The sequence below is a fragment of the Lissotriton helveticus genome, chromosome 7 (genome assembly GCF_964261635.1).
Source record: "Lissotriton helveticus chromosome 7, aLisHel1.1, whole genome shotgun sequence".
NCBI lineage: Eukaryota > Metazoa > Chordata > Amphibia > Caudata > Salamandridae > Lissotriton > Lissotriton helveticus.
The window spans coordinates 723,448,918-723,469,019 of NC_136068.1; positions in this window are offsets into that span (position 1 = coordinate 723,448,918).

A 20,102-nucleotide genomic window follows, 5' to 3' on the forward strand; every position below is an offset into this window, starting at 1 on the left:
CTTCAGCAGGTGGTCCACTCTTCCTTGGATGTGGTGGAGGTGGTGGGGAAGCACCAGCTGAAGCTACTAAAGAAGCCATTGCTCACTGGTAACAAAGGGTCTTTCTCTCACAATGATGAAAGTCAGAGTGAGGAAAGAAGGAGGGATTTTCATCATTTGGGAAAAACAATAGTTCTCAACCAATGAAAAGTGTTCATTTTAGATTATATGACCTAGTCTTACATCATTAGGAAACCAAAAGTGAAATGAACCAATGAAAAGTGTTATTACCAAGTCACATGACCTGCTGTGTTTACGTTACGCGCTTTGCAGGGCCTCCCGGTTTGCTTCCAGAAACCTGCGCTTTGCGCTTCGCTTCGCGTACCAGTTCGCTAACGTAGCACGTCATATGACGTATCACGCGACAACGCGAAACGTCATGTGGACGGGAGGCGTCACGATGTTGTTTTCTAACGCGGCAGTTGCGGTAAAGAAACGTTTACCGGCTCGCGGTCTATTTCGCGGCATCAAGGTCAGCTAACGGGAAGTTTCCCGATTTGCGAAGCGGGAACGAAGAAAAAAAAATATTACATTTTTTTTTTATTAATAAACATATAAAATATATTTTTGGATTTAAAGAAGAATACATTTTACAGCTACAGATATTAGCTGTTAAAAAACCAATGAAATTCACAGAAAAAACCATAGGTTATAGACCATATATAGTTAGGAATTAGCATTTAGAAAACCTTATTTTACTCATACAAAACCATTGAAATTCCATATATAGTTAGTTGCACTAACTATATATCGCGCACCCGCAATCCACTGCTGATGATGTCACATATTACATCATTCATGACATGGTCAGTGACATCACTGATGATATCACTGATGACATCTCAAATGACATCACTGATGACAACATCCAGTGATTATGTGTTTCTGTAAAGTTTAAATATGTTTTACATATTGAAGAATGAGTGGATGTATAAGTGTCTGAATGAAGGTTTTAGTAGGTGCGTGATTGACTGTATGAGTGAGTGATTAAATGCGTCTTACTAAATGCACGGGTTAGTGACTAAACTGTCTGAAAGTGTGCATCAGTATGTCTGTTGTTGTGCAAGCTGCTGCATGTGTTGATCAGTAGCTATATAAGTAGCTATATGGGTTATTGATTGGTTGCACAAGTATTTGTATGGGAGACTGAGTGTGTGCATGGCTGGCTGGGAGGTGTGTGACTCTGTGCAGATCAATGTGTACTTGTATCAGTGATTCTATAAGAGAGTAAGTATGTGTTAGTATATGTTTGAAAATGTAAGGTACTCTATGTTTAACTGTGTAGATTAGAAAATGGAAGTGTGATTGATTCTTTACAGGACTGACTAGGTGTGTGAGTAACTCCATGGATGAGTGGCAGAGTGTGAGTGTCTGTATAGGTGTATGAGTGCATATGATAGTGTTGTAAAGATGAGTGATTGTATGTATGAATGATTGTATGGGTGAATGAGTGAATGTGTGTGTAGACGTAGGAATCAGTGAGTGCGTATGTAGTAACTAGTATTGGTGTGTCAATGGTTTCAAAAATTATACTCTGTATTTAACACTGGGTGTAACAGAGGTTATATTAAAGTGTGAGGAGATGCATTGTATTGTCACATTAATGATATCATCATTGATGTGACCATTGATGTCAAATGAGATATCATCAGTGATGTCATTTGAGATGTCATCAGTGATGTCATCAGTGATGTCATTTGAGATGTCATCAGTGATGTCATCAGTGATGTCACTGACCATGTCATGAATGATGTAATATGTGACATCATCAGCAGTGGATTGCGGGTGCGCGATATATAGTTAGTGCAACTAACTATATATGGAATTTCAATGGTTTTGTGTGAGTAAAATAAGGTTTTCTAAATGCTAATTCCTAACTATATATGGTCTATAACCTATGGTTTTTTCAGTGAATATATATATATATATATATATATATGTATATATATATATATATATATATATATATATATATATATATATATATATATATATATATATATTCAATGAAAAAACCATAGGTTTGAGACCATATATAGTTAGGTGAATATTTTAATCATACAAAACCAATGAAATTCCATATATAGTTAGTTGCACTAACTATATATTTCGCGCACCCGCAATCCACTGCTGATGATGTCACATATTACATCATTCATGACATGGTCAGTGACATCACTGATGACATCACTGATGACATCTCAAATGACATCACTGATGACATCACTGATGACATCTCAAATGACATCACTGATGACATCACTGATGACATCATCCAGTGACTGTGTGTTTCTGTAAAGTTTAAATATGTTTGACATATTGAAGAATGAGTGGATGTATAAGTGTCTGGATGAAGGATTTAGTAGGTGCGTGACTGACTGTATGAGTGAGTGAATAAATGTGTCGTACTAAATGCAGGGGTTAGTGACTAAACTGTCTGAATGTGTGCATCAGTATGTCTGTTGTGATGTAAACTGCTGCATGTGTTGATCATTAGCTATGCGAGAGGCTATATGTGTTATTGATTGGTTGCCCAAGTATTTGTATGGGAGATTGAGTTTGTGTGGGGGTGGCTGGGAGATGTGTGACTCTGTGCATAGATGTGTGAGCAGTTGATTCACTAGGTGTATGAGTTCAAGAGTGCATGTGGAAACAGCTACATGGGCGGTTGACTATGTGCATGAGTGTATTGATGAGTGAATGGATATCTCAATGCTACATGCCATAGTAAGTACATTTGTAAAACACAGTACATGTGAGAGTTGGCATATATAAATAACTGTGCATGAGAGCCAGTGAATGTGTGAGTGGCTGTATGGATCATTGTGAACTTGTATCAGGGATTGTATAAGAGAGTAAATATGTGTTAGTATATGTTTGAATAAGTAAGGTGTGTATAACTGTATAGTTGAGGAAATGGAGGTGAGATTGATTCTTTGCATGACTGACTAGGTGTGTGAGTAACTCCATGGATGAGTGACAGTGTGTGAGTGTCTGTATACACTGAGTGTATCTAAGGTTATATTAGAGTCTGAAGAGGTTCATCGTATTAGCACATGAATGATGTTATCAGTGATGTGATCAATGATGTCAAATGAGATGTGATCAGTGATGTCATCAGTGATGTCATTTGAGATGTCATCAGTGATGTCATCAGTGATGTCATTTGAGATGTCATCAGTGATGTCATTTGAGATGTCATCAGTGATGTCATTTGAGATGTCATCAGTGATGTCATCAGTGATGTCATTTGAGATGTCATCAGTGATGTCATCAGTGATGTCACTGACCATGTCATGAATGATGTAATATGTGACATCATCAGCAGTGGATTGCGGGTGCGCGAAATATATAGTTAGTGCAACTAACTATATATGGAATTTCATTGGTTTTGTATGATTAAAATATTAACCTAACTATATATGGTCTCAAACCTATGGTTTTTTCATTGAATTTTCAAGGTTTTGTAAATGCAAATACCTAACTATATATGGTCTCAAACCTATGGTTTTTTCTGTGAATTTCAAAGGTTTTTTGAATGCTAATTCCTAACTATATAAGGCCTGAAACCTATGATTTTTTTCAGTGAATTTCAAAGGTTTTTTTAATGCTAATTCCTAACTATATAAAGCCTGAAACCTATGTTTTTTTTAGTGAATTCGCAAGGATTTTTAAATACTAATTCTTAACTATATAAGGCCTGAAACCTATGGTTTTTTCAGTAAATTTCAAAGGTTTTTTAAATGCTAATTCCTAACAATATAAGGTCTGAAACCTATGTTTTTTTCTTTGAATTTCAAAGGTTTGTTAAATGCTAATTCCATTAGCGGATAACGTTTAAATGTATTAATATCCTAGTGGGACCACCTGAGCAGCCCTAAGGGGTCAGGGTGTTTCTACCCTGCCCCCTTTTTGTGTTCTACACGTTTTTTTTTCTGCTTTCTTGTGCCTCAGTCTACTAAGACCCAAGATGGATGCCAACACCTCCTGGTTAGAAGTGTTGACAGCCAATGAGCATGCAGCTTTCTCGGGAAGGCATGCTGATTGGCTGTCACTGTCTGTCAACACTAGCACAAGATAGATGCCAACACCTCCTGGTTAGAAGTGTTGACAGCCAATGACCATGCAGCTTTCTCGGGAAGGCATGCTGATTGGCTGCCACTGTCTGTCAACACTCAAAACCAGGAAGTGTTGGCAGCCATCTTGTGCCTTGTTAGAACCAAGGCACAAGAAAGCAGTGAAACAAAGGTGTGAAACTCGCAAAGGGGCCAGAGTAGAATCACCCTGACCCCCTAGGCCTGCTCAGGGGGTCCCACAAAGACCCCCTGTTGTAAAAATCGGGGTACGCGTACCGTGCGCGTACGGTACGCGTACCCCGCGACTTTAAAAAAATATATATATATTTTTGCCTTCGGGGTCCTTGTGGGACCCCCTGAGTAGGTCTAGGGGGTCAGGGTGCTTCTACCCAGCCCCCTTTTTGAGTTCTACACGTTTGTTTTTCTGCTTTCCTGTGCCTCAGTCTACCGAGGCACAAGATGGCTGTCAAAAGTTTCTGTTTTGGAGTGTTGACAAACATTGGCAGCCAATCAGCATGCAGCTTGTGCGCTTGAGGTACGCTTACCGTACACATACGTGCGCGTACCGTAAGCGCACCGGTAAGCTCACGGGTAAGCTGCTATAGATATATATATATTTTTTAACCTTAATTTCTCAAAATCCACTGGACCGCATATCTTGAGACCTAGCAAAGGCACATCGGGCTAACAGTCCCTACAATTTTGCCAAGTTTGGTGGAAATCCATTCAGCCGTTCGGGCTAAAAGTGAGTCCAACCGCCCTATGGAAAATTGCATAGGGAAAACACGTTTTGGGACCCCCCTTTTTTCTCGGCCCCCGCTTGCCGAATCCCCCCCAAACTTTCAGGGAAGGACCGGAGAGTAAATGTGCCATTTTGAGGAAAATTTCAGCCAATTCCGTCCATCAACGCCAAAGGTATTCAACATAGAATTTTGAAAAATCCCATAGGAAAAAAATCCTAACTATATATACCTACTGGCGACCGCCAGTAGGTAATATATATATATATATATATATATATATATATATATATATATATATATATATATATATATATATATATATATATATATATATATATATATATATATATATATATTACCTACTGGCGATAGCCAGTAGGTATATATAGTTAGGATTTTTTTCCTATGGGATTTTTGAAAATTCTATGTCGAATAACTTTGGCGTTTGAGGACAGAATTGGCTGAAATTTTCAGGACAACTGAACTTTTTGTTTCTGAGCAGCCCCTGAAAATTTGGGGGAGTTTCGTCAAGGAGGGGGCGAGAAAAAAGGGGGGTCCCAAAACGTGTTTTTCCCATGCAATTTTCCGTAGGGCGGTTGGCCTCACTTTTAGCCTGAACGGCTGAATGGATTTACACCAAACTTGGCAAAATTGTAGGGACTGGTAGCCCGATGTGCCTTTGCTGTGTCTCAAGATATAGGCTCCAGTGGTTTTTACGAAAATTAACTTTGAAAAATATATATTGGGCTACATTGGGCTATATATATGTTGGAGCCCAAATGTAGCCCAATGTAGCCCAATGTAGCCCAAAGATGGCCACCAGAGACAAAAAAAAACAAATGTAGCCCAAATATCAGCCAGATGTAGCCCAACTATAGCCCAATGACAGAATGTCCCAGAGTGTTCTAAAGAACAACTAGAGTGCTAACAGTCCTACTTATTACAAAGGTATGGCACACCTGAAGCCATCTTGATTGGAATAAAGTGGTAACTCTTAAAACATTTAATTTAAAAAGGAACAAAATGAGGGGGTTCATTTTGCCATAGAAAGTATGATTAGCGAATATATGATGAAATCCCGCATACCATCAGTCCGCAAAAAAAATCCTGCATGTACTATTAGGCCGCAAATTAAAATAACGAAAACTTTTAGAACGAATATGCCTTTAGCATACACTAAACAACTAAACTACCCTAAACCCTAAAACACTACCGCCAGCATGACCCTACACTACACAAACAGTACAACACTACCCTAAACCCTAAAACACTACCCCCAGCATGACCCTACACTACACAAACACTACAACACTACCCTAAACCCTAAAACACTACCCCCAGCATGACCCTACACTACGCAAACACTACAACACTACCCAAAACCCTAAAACACTACACCCCAGCATGACCCTACACTACGCAAACACTACAACACTACCCTAAACCCTAAAACACTACCCCCAGCATGACCCTACACTACACAAACACTACAACACAACCCTAAACCCTAAAACACTGCCCCCAGCATGACCCTACACTACGCAAACACTACAACACAACCCTAAACCCTAAAACACTACCCCCAGCATGACCCTACACTACGCAAACACTACAACACTACCCTAAACCCTAAAACACTACCCCCAGCATGACCCTACACTACGCAAACACTACAACACTACCCAAAACCCTAAAACACTACACCCCAGCATGACCCTACACTACGCAAACACTACAACACTACCCTAAACCCTAAAACACTACCCCAGCATGACCCTACACTACGCAAACACTACAACACTACCCAAAACCCTAAAACACTACACCCCAGCATGACCCTACACTACGCAAACACTACAACACTACCCTAAACCCTAAAACACTACCCCCAGCATGACCCTACACTACGCAAACACTACAACACTACCCTAAACCCTAAAACACTACCCCCAGCATGACCCTACACTACGCAAACACTACAACACTACCCTAAACCCTAAAACACTACCCCCAGCATGACCCTACACTACGCAAACACTACAACACTACCCTAAACCCTAAAACACTACCCCCAGCATGACCCTACACTACGCAAACACTACAACACTACCCAAAACCCTAAAACACTACCCCCCAGCATGACCCTACACTACGCAAACACTACAACACTACCCAAAACCCTAAAACACTACCCCCAGCATGACCCTACACTACGCAAACACTACAACACTACCCAAAACCCTAAAACACTACCCCCAGCATGACCCTACACTACGCAAACACTACAACACTACCCAAAACCCTAAAACACTACACCCCAGCATGACCCTACACTACGCAAACACTACAACACTACCCAAAACCCTAAAACACTACACCCCAGCATGACCCTACACTACGCAAACACTACAACACTACCCAAAACCCTAAAACACTACCCCCAGCATGACCCTACACTACGCAAACACTACAACACTACCCTAAACCCTAAAATACTACACCCCAGCATGACCCTACACTACGCAAACACTACAACACTACCCAAAACCCTAAAACACTACCCCCAGCATGACCCTACACTACGCAAACACTACAACACTATCCTAAACCCTAAAACACTACGCCCAGCATGACCCTACACTACGCAAACACTACAACACTACCCTAAACCCTAAAACACTAGCCCCAGCATGACCCTACACTACGCAAACACTACAACACAACCCTAAACCCTAAAACACTACCCCCAACATGACCCTACACTACGCAAACACTACAACACTACCCTAAACCCTAAAACACTACCCCCAGCATGACCCTACACTACGCAAACACTACAACACAACCCTAAACCCTAAAACACTACCCCCAGCATGACCCTACACTAAACAACCACCACAACTCTACACTACACTAAAACAACACTACACTACACAACACTACACTACACTACACAATCACTAACCCACGAAAAAATTAACACAAACCCACTTACCTCTCTCGTCATCGTGGTTTTCACAACGCAAATGCATTTACCATACATGCCTTTAAAACGTAATTCTTTGTAAAGGCATGCGCGATAAATGCACATGCGTTTTGAAAAAATGCGGGATAATGGTATGCGAGGTCAATGACCTTGCGGGATAATGGTATGCGGACTGAAAGTCTGCGGGATAAAAAATGCGGGAAAATGGCTGCAAACCATGATTAGCAGCAGACTTCCCTGGTGAGCACTAGCTTTACTACAGTGATCTAATGAGCAACTAGAGTGCTAACATTCAGAATTTATGGCAAATGTGTGACACATCTGAATGCCTTCTTGATAGAACCAAAGTAAACAAGCATTGAAAATGCAATAGATCTCGCCCTCGTTTAAGTTAAAGCCATTCTGTTTGTAATGAGGTGGCTTTTTAGCTTTGCTTTTATTAGTGTTTTTAAAACTTTCATGTAAATAACATGCATATGTATGCATATATGTATATGTATGCATGCATTTATATTTATATAGATATGCAGATTATATATGTTTATATATGTATATTACCTACTGGCGATAGCCAGTGGGTATATATAGTTAGGATTTTTTCTCTATGGGATTTCTGAAAATTCTATGTCTAATAACTTTGGCGTTTGTGGACGGAATTGGCTGAAATTTTCAGGAAAATGGCACATTTTGTTTCTGAGCAGCCCCCGAAACTTTGGGGGGGTTTCGTCAAGGGGGGGGCCGAGAAAAAAGGGGGGTCCCAAAACGCATTTTTCCCATTCATTTTTCCATAGGGCGGTTGGACTCACTTTTAGCTCGAACGGCTGAATAGATTTACATGAAACTTGGCAAAATTGTAGATATGGTTTGCCCGACGTGCCTTTGCTATGTCTCAATATATGTGCTCCAGTGGATTTTGAGAAATTAACGTTTAAAAAAATATATATATCTGTGACAGCGCTCCGGTTAGCGCCCCGGTTCGCGTACCTGACGCGTAACGGAACTTCGCGAAGCGAAGCTGATTGGCTCTCCGGTGTCTGTCAACATTCTTAACAGTCCGGAGCGGCCGCCATCTTGTCTCTCGGTACGATCGAGAGACAAGATGTGGTGAAAAACGAAGGGGGAAATGAAGGAAAGGGGGCAAGTTAGACCACTCCTGACCCCCTAGGATTGATGAGGGGGATATTAAAGTGCCCCGCGGGGCAAAAAATAATTTTTTTTTTTTTTTGCGATTTTACGCCGTAGAGGCGCGTCCCGGTATGCGAACCAGGCAGCTCACCGGGCAGCTCACCGGGCAGCTAACCAGCAGCTAACCGCAGCGTAGCTGTCAACATTGTAAACAGTCCGGAGCGGCCGCCATCTTGTCTCTCGGTAGGTTCGAGAGACAAGATGTGGTGAAAAAAGAAGGGGGAAATGAAGGAAAGGGGGCAAGGTAAACCCCTCCTGACCCCCTAGGATTGATGAGGGGGATATTAAAGTCCCCCGCGATTTTTCGCGGTAGAGGCGCTTCCCGGTACGCGAACCGGGCAGCTAACCGGCAGCGTAACGGGAGTCCGCCATCTTGTGTTTTTGGAGTGTCCGGTTCGCGTACCGGGTAGCGTCCCGGTAAGCGTAACAAGGGGGAAACCAAGAGAAACAGTAAAAAAAAAATTAAGGGAATAGATTTCCAGCAAACTTGGCAAAATTGTAGGGACTGTTTGTTTGACGTGCCTTTGCAAGGCCTCAAGATATGTGCACGTGTGGATTTTGTCTAATTAATGTTAAAAAAAATATATATATCTGTAAGCGTGCTCCGGCACGCTTACGTTACGGGTTTTGTTTGCGCTGCAGAGCCGATACGTCACGGTTATGCGACGCGTCATGAGGCGTCTCACGTGGCTACGTGATACGTCACGTAATAAAGAATATATTTTACAGCTATAGATATTAGCTTTTAAAAAAAGAATGAAATTCACTGAAAAAACCATAGGTTATAGACCATATATAGTTAGGAATTTGCATTTACAAAACCTTGAAAATTCACTGAAAAAACCATAGGTTAGAGACCATATATAGTTAGCTGGACATTTTATTGACATAAAACCAATGAAATTCCATATATAGTTAGTTGCACTAACTATATATCGCGCACCCGCAATCCACTGCTGATGATGTCACATATTACATCATTCATGACATGGTCAGTGACATCACTGATGACATCACTGATGACATCTCAAATGACATCACTGATGACATCACTGATGACATCTCAAATGACATCACTGATGACATCATGACACACCAATACCAGTTACTACATACGCACTCACTGATTCCTACGTCTACACACACATTCACTCATTCACCCATACAATCACTCATACATACAGTCACTCATTATTACAACACTATCATATGCACTCATACACCTATGCAGACACTCACACACTGCCACTCATCCATGGAGTTACTCACACACCTAGTCAGTCCTGTAAAGAATCAATCACACTTCCATTTCCTCATCTATACAGTTAAACACAGAACACCATACTTCAGTGACATCACTGATGACATCACTGATGACATCTCAAATGACATCACTGATGACATCTCAAATGACATCACTGATGACATCATGACACACCAATACCAGTTACTACATACGCACTCACTGATTCCTACGTCTACACACACATTCACTCATTCACCCATACAATCACTCATACATACAGTCACTCATTATTACAACACTATCATATGCACTCATACACCTAGTCAGTCCTGTGAAGAATCAATCACACTTCGATTTCCTCATCTATACAGTTAAACACAGAACACCATACTTTTCACACATATACTAACACATACTTACTCTCTTATACAATCACTGATACAAGTACACATTGATATGCACAGAGTCACACACCTCCCAGCCAGCCACACACACACTCAGTCTTCCATACATCCACTCATTCTTCAATATGTAAAACATATTTAAACTTTACAAAAACACACAGACACTAGATGATGTCATCAGTGATGTCATTTGAGATGTCATCAGTGATGTCATCAGTGATGTCATTTGAGATGTCATCAGTGATGTCATCAGTGATGTCACTGACCATGTCATGAATGATGTAATATGTGACATCATCAGCAGTGGATTGCGGGTGCGCGATATATAGTTAGTGCAACTAACTATATATGGAATTTCATTGGTTTTATGTCAATAAAATGTCCAGCTAACTATATATGGTCTCTAACCTATGGTTTTTTCAGTGAATTTTCAAGGTTTTGTAAATGCAAATTCCTAACTATATATGGTCTATAACCTATGGTTTTTTCAGTGAATATATATATATATATATATATGTATATATATATATAAAATTTCTATGGCAAAATGAAACCCCTCATTTTGTTCCTTTTCAAATTAAATGTATTAAGTGTTACCACTTTATTCCAATCAAGATGACTTCAGGTGTGCCATACTTTTGTCATAAGTATGACTGTTAGCGTTCTAGTTGTTCTTTAGGACACTCTGGGACATTCTGTCATTGGGCTATAGTTGGGCTACATCTGGCTGATATTTGGGCTACATTTGGGCTCTTTTGTCTCTGGTGGCCATCTTGGGAGACTGCATATCAGAATTTCTTTAATGAAATATAAGAGGATTTGAGAAGTCACTCAAAATGTGCCCTAATTTTTCTTTCTTCAGCACTAATCATAATTTCTATGGCAAAATGAACCCCCTCATTTTGTTCCTTTGCAAATTAAATGTTTTAAGTGTTAACACTTTATTCCAATCAAGATGACTTCAGGTGTGCCATACTTTTGTCATAAGTAAGACTGTTAGCACTCTAGTTGTTCTTTCGAACACTCTGGGACATTCTGTCATTGGGCTATAGTTGGGCTACATCTGGCTGATATTTGGGCTGCATTTGATTTTTTTTGTCTCTGGTGGCCATCTTTGGGCTACATTGGGCTACATTGGGCTACATTTGGGCTCTAACATATATATAGCCCAATGTAGCCGAATATATATTTTTCAAAGTTAATTTTCGTAAAAACCACTGGAGCATATATCTTGAGACATAGCAAAGGCACATTGGGGTAACAGCCCCTACAATTTTGCCAAGTTTGGTGAAAATCCAATTAGCCGTTCGGGCTAAAAGTGAGTCCAACCGCCCTATGGAAAATTGCATGGGGAAAACACGTTTTGGGACCCCCCTTTTTTCTCGGCCCCCGCTTGACGAATCCCCCCCCAAACTTTCAGGGAAGGACCGGAGAGTAAATGTGCCATTTTCAGGAAAGTTTCAGCCAATTCCGTCCATCAACGCCAAAGTTATTCAACATAGAATTTTGAAAAATCCCATAGGAAAAAAATCCTAACTATATATACCTACTGGCGACCGCCAGTAGGTAATATATATTATATATATATATATATATATATATATATATATATATATATATATATATATATATATATATATATATATATATATATATATCAAGGGACACATTTGTCCAGATGTGATTTTTTTGGACAACTCAGTTCCCTGTTCTCATGTCAAGCCTACCAATAGATCTGCTTCTACCTGCCCCTATCTTAAAGCAAATTAGGCCATTTAAACAGCACACAGAAACCACAGTTAGGGCTGGTTTTAAAGAAGTTACCCAGACAAATGAGCCTCCAAGGCGTTCATATAAGGAAAGAGCTTGGTGGTCTGCTTCTACCCACCAGAAAGGAAATTCTACCACGTCCTGGCAATAGCCAGAAAAATGTATTCCCTGTAGACGTTTTTGGAATTAACAACTTTTTTTTCCAGCACATTAGGTGTAAATCTCGGTTCTAAATGAACTGGGACATTGTCAAACGGGATAGTACACTTTTATTGAGGCTTGCCCGTTCTTGTTTCTCGGTACCCTGCAGTTTTTAGTGGTGCCACATTGACACTTCAACTCTTTCCGAATACTACACAAGACATTCAAGTGGATCCCCCCATGACTCCAGGAAAACGGTCACTCATGCATTCATCATCAGCAGACTGGACTACGGCAGGATATATGCTCCTCCACAAACTCCATACCATTCAGAACACCACAGCCAGACTGATCCTCGATATCCCACAGCAAAACCACATCACCCAACACCTCCGAGACCACTGGTTCCCCATCGAAAGAAGAATAACATCTTAAAGCAAATTATGCCTACATTCATGCCTACAAGGCCCTCCACAACACCAGCCCCCAATACATCAACAACAGCATCTCCTTCCATACCCCCGAGAGAAACGTCAGCTCAGCCGACCGCTCCCTAGCCACCGTAACGCGTCTACAGGACCAGAGCAGGTGGAAGGTCCTTCTCCTACTTCGCAGCCAAGACCTGGAACGACCTCCCCCTTTCCCTCCGGGGAAGCCCGACACTGCACCAATTCAGGAAGGATCTCAAGACCTGGCTCTTCAATGACCCCAACAGAGATGCTCATACCCACCCTCAGTGCCTTGAGACCCTAACGAGTGAATAGTGTGCTGTACAAAACCCTGATTGATTGATTGGTTGACTGATGAGTGTGTTGCTGGCTAGTTTCTTCTTATAGGGCTGGGAGGGTCCACTCTTGCTGTTCACCATGTACCTGCACAATAGGAGGTTTTTCTTAAATCCCTGCCCAACCTCCCTGTATGTGTAAACAGCTCCATGTATACAAGTTTACATTTGTCCGTCTTCATCAAGTGCCAGAGTGACCTATTCATACATTCCTCCTAAGGGACATCCATTACAGCACATGCTTTTATTTTTGAGGAGTGGTGAGTCAGTACTGAGGCATGGTGTCTGTCACTTCTGCAGACGCACAGCCAAATAGTAAGAGAACAGTCAAGATGATTATTTTAAATGGCAGGATGACTGTTTTTGAGAGTTGAAGGCAGTATTGATGATTGTTAGCGCTTTCTGAGGGAAAATGTGCACATTTGGTGGGAGCACACAGTTGGAGTGCTTTCTTTAATGGCCAGTCTGCAATGGATAGCTGCTCTCTAGAAGGGTGGGAGCTGGTAAACTACACAATGCCACGGATGGTGGAGTTTTTGTTGAACGCCAAACTCCAAGGCAAACGCAGAGTGGGCAAAACTCCTGAGGAAGCAAAATTGAATTAGGCCTAGTAAAGCCCATAGTAACAGTTAGAAATTAGCGTGACGTATGTATTAGTTCAGTCACACTATTAGAGTATCAATAAGCTCACTCGCGTAGTTGAATAGGGATTAATATATATCTTATTTTAATTATTCGTTCTCTCACGAGCAATATAAATTGACCGGGCCAGCGCCATTTTTGTGGCCTAGTCCGTTTGCAGCATTAGTGGAAACCTACTAATACATTTAGCCGGAGCCGTTCTCCTGAGAAATAGTCTGACAAATGTAGCAAACTGCTGCTTCTGCCCGTTAGGTCTGTCAAGGTTGGAGGTGGGGGTAGGCTGGATAAGCACATTCCACGAGGTGCTGTGCGGACTCTCCTAGAGCTGGCAGAAGGGAGTTACCCTCCTCGACCTTGCTATAACGAGCTCAGCTAAACTAAGGGGGCTTTGTGTCCCATATATGGTCTTTCCTTTGCACCAACCTGTACCAACTTGTATTTTTCCTTCTTAGTTAACGGTTTCCAAATGTAACAGTATATATGTGATCTGTTGATAATGTGCCAGCAGTCTTCTCGGCGGACCTGGAAGGGCTAGGTCGCGAGAGGCTCCTCTGGTAGAGTTGTTTGTTTAATAAACGATTGAACCTTCTACACTGCCAACTGACTGATTATTGGTAATTGGTGTTAGGGCTATTTGTAAGTATGGCTCTTTTAGGTTGTAAATATTTTTTCGGTACTTCAGTTGGCGACTCTGCCGGGACTCCGCGTTGGGGTCGTCCCTCTGTAATCAGAAAGGAATGGGACATTGGGAAGGGTGATCTTGATCGGGGGAGGACTGACCAAAGGTGTATGGGTTGCTCCGCTCTCCCGATCGAGAGAGCCCCAGCTGCTAGTGACCTCACGCCGGAGTCCTACAGGTGTAACCCGAGAACAGACCACGTTGGTCTACAGGAGTTGGCAGTGGAGAAGCTTGCAATCGAACCTGAGTGCACCAAGTGAGTGATTTGTTTGTCTCGTGTTGGATATCCTTTTGAATTTGCATTTGGAATTTGGTGGTTTTATGCCACGGAGAACTCAGAAGGGGGTCTGACAGGGCAGTATTGAGACTGCACGGGCGGACACTCCAGTTTTGGGCTAACTTGGAGAATAATAGAGATTGGGACCAGACGCCTTGGTGTAACTTGTGGAAGAAGTTCACACCCGGCCGGACTGCTGTCGGAAAGGCTGACAGCTGAGATCGGGTAGCACTCGGACAGATCTGGAGCGGCGCTCGAAAGAGCGGGCTAAGCCAGCATAGTCTGGGAGGTGAACCAGGAAGGCTGTCGGATGGTCCGTAGGTCGGTCTGTGGTTTGAAAAACCTGTGTGGCTATCTCTAGGCAGTCTAAGGACAAGACTGTTTGATTCTGATGTTTGATTTTGGGGTTTTCTTGGAATTTTGGAAAATACATGAGTTCTCCATAGGCGGGAGTCGACGGGCTCCGCCTTTTGTTTGGAATAAGTTTGTTCGTTTTTATGTTGATGTAAAGGATTGTTGTCGATTTATTTGTGTGTAATTGACTTTGGATGTAAACATGGCCATGTGTATGAGAGTGTTGTGAATAACATTTTTTCTTTTTTCAGCTAGAAGTAGTTAGACTATAGAAAGGGGCAATGCCGTGTTTTGGTAAGCTATGCTTTGGCTGTATTTGCCGGAAGGGTACGAGACTGGATGAAAGCCAACCGGCCCCTCCGGAGGGGAGCCCCAGTCATGACATGTATTGTAAGCATGGGATTGGCCCGCTCCCATTCAATACCTTATGGAATAAATACACCAAAGACAATGTAGAATTGCAGTGGCCATTGACAGGATCCTTTGGTCGAAAAAGATCCAGTATTTACAAGACCGTCTGTTTGCTAAGCGCAGCAGACAAGCCATGTTTGACACTCTTAACACATGGCAGAAAGAAGCAAAAAGGAGACGTATTAGGGCAGAGAAATTAATAAAGATGAAGCAAGGCCAAACTGTAACTCAAAAAAGGCCATTGCTCATGATAAAAATCAGAACGAACAAAAGATTGAGTGTTTAGATAGGCAGTTTAGATTACAGGTAGACAAGAGTTATGTGACTCGAAATGACCCAGAAGATGAAATAGAGGATTTATTGAATGCTCGACCTCCCCACCATATGCGCCACAACGCATATACCCTGCTGTACCTCTACATACAGTCTCTTCTGCGTCTGCCCCGGAGGAAGATTTGTCTCTCACCCCTCTGGGTGCTACTCGGACCACCCCAACCTCATTGAGAGACACGGCTACCCTTATCCCTGATTCACGGCAGCCCCCGGGAACTTCTCGTATAGTTCTGGCAACACCGAGTCCCATATGGACATCTCAGTCGGCTGGTGCGACACCTGAAGAAAAGGATCGTACTCCACTAGGGGATTCGGGTGGGATACAGGATAGGCGACTGTTTACGAGAGCCTAACTGGGCTATAGTGAGAAGGAGGCTATAGCAGAGCAGGCAGTTAAATGGATGCGGAAGGATATATACACAGTGGCCGATTTGTGGAGTACCATAAGAGACCTCAAACCGGTTATGCAGCAACATGCTTTGCATCAGATGTCTCGTTATCTTATTGATGCCTGGGAACAATGCTTTCAGGATGGAATGGCCCCTCAAATATTGTATGATATCTTGGAACGAGCTCACAAGTTTGATCTAAGTCCAGTGGAAGTGTATAAAAATGTAGAAACATTAGTGAAATATCGAAGTAGGATGTTCGTAAAATGTCCCAACTGGGATTGTCAACATCCCATGAGGGAAGTACATCCTATTTATCATCCTGAAATACCTGAAATATGTGATGTTAACAATGTAGTTACGAGACCTCGGGTGGACGCGCGGTTTCAGGAACAATGGGTATACACGCCATGGAAAAGAAGTGAAGTACTTGCTTTAAAATCTCATTTGCCTGATCCTCGCAAAAACCCCACCGCTTACTATAAAGAATTAACTGAAGCCGCGGCATCGGCTGTAATGACTTTAGATGATGTCGAATTGTTTTTCGGGTTGTTAGTTCCGGTAGATATATGGCGACAGGTTCATGACACCGATCATGCAGCAGAATTAGGGGGAACCTGGAACCAGTTGAAAGACTGGGACCGGGACCGCAAACCTGGAGACAAGCCCAAAGACAAAATTACTGCCCTCCCCGCGAAAATCATTGCTTACATGCACCCACTGATTCCCCCACGTAAAGTAGGCTGGGATAAATTGACTGCTTGCAAACAGAAGAAAGATGAAGGTGTTTCTGATTTTTTCACCAGGTTTGAAGGTACTTTCATTGATTTCAGCAGGCAGGACCTTGCCACAGAAGGCGGGGTCCGGTTGTTTGTAAATCGCTTTGTGACCAACTTAATACCCGAAGTCTCTGCTCGGCTGCAAGCCACGGAGAGTACCTGGACTACCTCTACTCCCTCCATTATACTAAGTATGGCCCAGAATTATGAGCACAGGGAAAATGAGAGTAAGGATAAAGTAGAGAAGAAGGCTAAGGATCTTAAAACACGAGTATTGTTACAGCAAGTTATTCGGGGACAAGGAGGGGGGAGAGGAGTCCGAGGATCCGTACCAAGAGGGGTGGGGACTGGAAGGAGTGCAGGCCCAGCCCCGCCGTTCGGGATAAATCAGTGTGCCTTCTGTAAACAGGAAGGACATTGGAAAGCTCAGTGTCCTTTACTGCTTGCCCAGAACAGAGTAGTTTGCGGACGGGGACGTGGTCGAGGTGGCCCAGACCGGAGTGATATGCGTAGGGAGGAAGTTGCTCACGGCAGGTCTGAACGGAACCACTTTGATAACCCTCAGGGTAGGCAATACTTTAACGAGGATTATGCATTCGGAGATCAGGATGGGTATGCTCACCCATAGGACAGCCAGGGACAGAGTAGGGGCAAAGTGTTGATCCCAGTCAATCAACAAGGACCTTATGTGAAGGGGGAATTGATGGGGACTTCAGAGAATTTTCTAATTGACACAGGAGCAATGAATAGTTCTGTTGCTCGATCATTGGTCCCAGGGGCGGCTCTGTCCGGGCAAAATAACGTATCAGTGGGATTTTCAGGAGTTCCGGTGGTAAGCCCCATCTCCAAACCTCTCCCATTCCCTATTGGTCCTGCTACCATTGATTCCCCTTTCCTGTTAACTTCACATTGTGGTGAGAATTTATTGGGTCTAGATATGTTAAAAAATTGAATGCAAAGATATATTGTGCTCCCGATGGTGTTTATTTAACAATACAACCCCATGCTGAAAATATGAAACAGTGTTTTGCCAAAAATGAACCTCTTCCCCCTGAGTTTGATAACATCCCTACTGCATTATGGGCAACCGGGGATGCGGATGTCGGTAAATTAGACATCCCTCCCGTCCATATTACGTTGAAACCCGGTGCGAAGTTGCCACGTGTACCGCAGTATAAAATTTTGCCGGCTGGCGAACGAGCTTTACTCTCAATTATTCAGGATTTGATTGATAAAGGGGTGGTTGAAGAAACAGCTGCCAATGTTTGTAGCAGTCCTATTCTCCCGATTTTGAAGAAGTCCTCTGATTCGGGACCTTCCGGGAATATTGATGCATATCGTTTTGTATTAGACCTGTGGGAGGTTATTAAGATTGTAGAGCCTCAGTACCCTGTGGTGACTGACATCACTACTATACTGACAATGATCCCACCGACTGCCCAATATTTTTCAGTCATCGATCTGAAGAATGCTTTCTTCAGCATCCCGATCCATCCGGATAGCCGGCAGATCTTCGGCTTCTCGTTATCTGGCCGAAGCTTTAGATTCTGTCGTGCACCTCAAGGCTATACTGAGAGTCCGAGTATCTATAGCCAGGCCCTTAAAGCCATTCTGGATGATTTAGTTTTGCCCGCAGGTAATGTACTCTTGCAATATGTAGATGACTTGTTGATAGCGTCCAATACAGAGGAGGGTTGTAAGGATGCTACCATTAACCTCTTGCACCATCTAGCGGTGAAAGGAATTAAGGTGTCCCTGTCGAAGTTTCAATATTGTCGACAGGAGGTGACCTACCTAGGTCATCTACTGTCGAAGGAGGGTAGGTTTTTGACTCCTGAACAAATCACTACTATCTCTAACATGTCTGTCCCTTGCACCAAGCGTGAAGTTTGTGCTTTTCTTGGCATCACTTCCTACTATCGCCAATGGATACCTAATTTTTCTCTTCTTGCTAAACCTTTGTTACATTTAACCACTAAAGATGTGCATGAACCGCTCCCTTGGACTGATGAATGTCAGCATTCTTTTGATTCTCTGAACTCTGCTCTTTGCTCTGCACCCGTCTTGGGTACTCCTGATTACCATAAACCTTTTGTATTTTACGTGCATGAGGTCGACGGTTGCTCGCTTTCCGTGTTAACGCAAGGATTTGGTGTTAGGCAGAGACCTTGCGCTTATTTCTCGGCCACATTGGATAATGTTGCCAGAGCGCTTCCTAGCTGTCTGAGGGCCACTGCAGCTGTTGCAGTGGCCATCCGGCAGTCGGAGGGGCTTGTTCTAAATTCCAATCTAACGGTGATGGTGCCACATGCTGTGGATGCATTGCTAAATAAAACAAAAACACAGCATCTTACAAGTGCGCGCCTCACCGGTTATGAATTGACATTGTTTGCTCCACATATTATGATTATGAGATGTGCCACGTTAAATCCGGCCACATTGTTACCTCTCCCTTCGAGTGAAACTAAAAATTATGTACATGATTGCATATTTCGGACTGAAGAAGAAACGAAGGGGAGGATCGACCTCACTGACATTCCTCTATCTGACCCCCAAGGGGAATTGTACGTGGATGGGTCTTGTTTCAAGTTAGCAGATGGAACAACGACAGCTGCATATGCAATCACCACGTTGAAAACGGTAGTTGAGACTTCTCGAGTTCCCTATCGAGCAGCTCAGGCTGCTGAGCTAGTGGCATTATTACGAGCCTATGAATTGAGCAAGGGGCTCGAGATTAACATCTATACAGACAGCCAATACGCCTTCGGCGTGGCCCATAGCTTCGGGAGGCTGTGGAAGGAACAGGGTTTCCTTACCTCTCATGGTCAGAAAATACAGAATGGCTCTTTGGTGTTACAGTTACT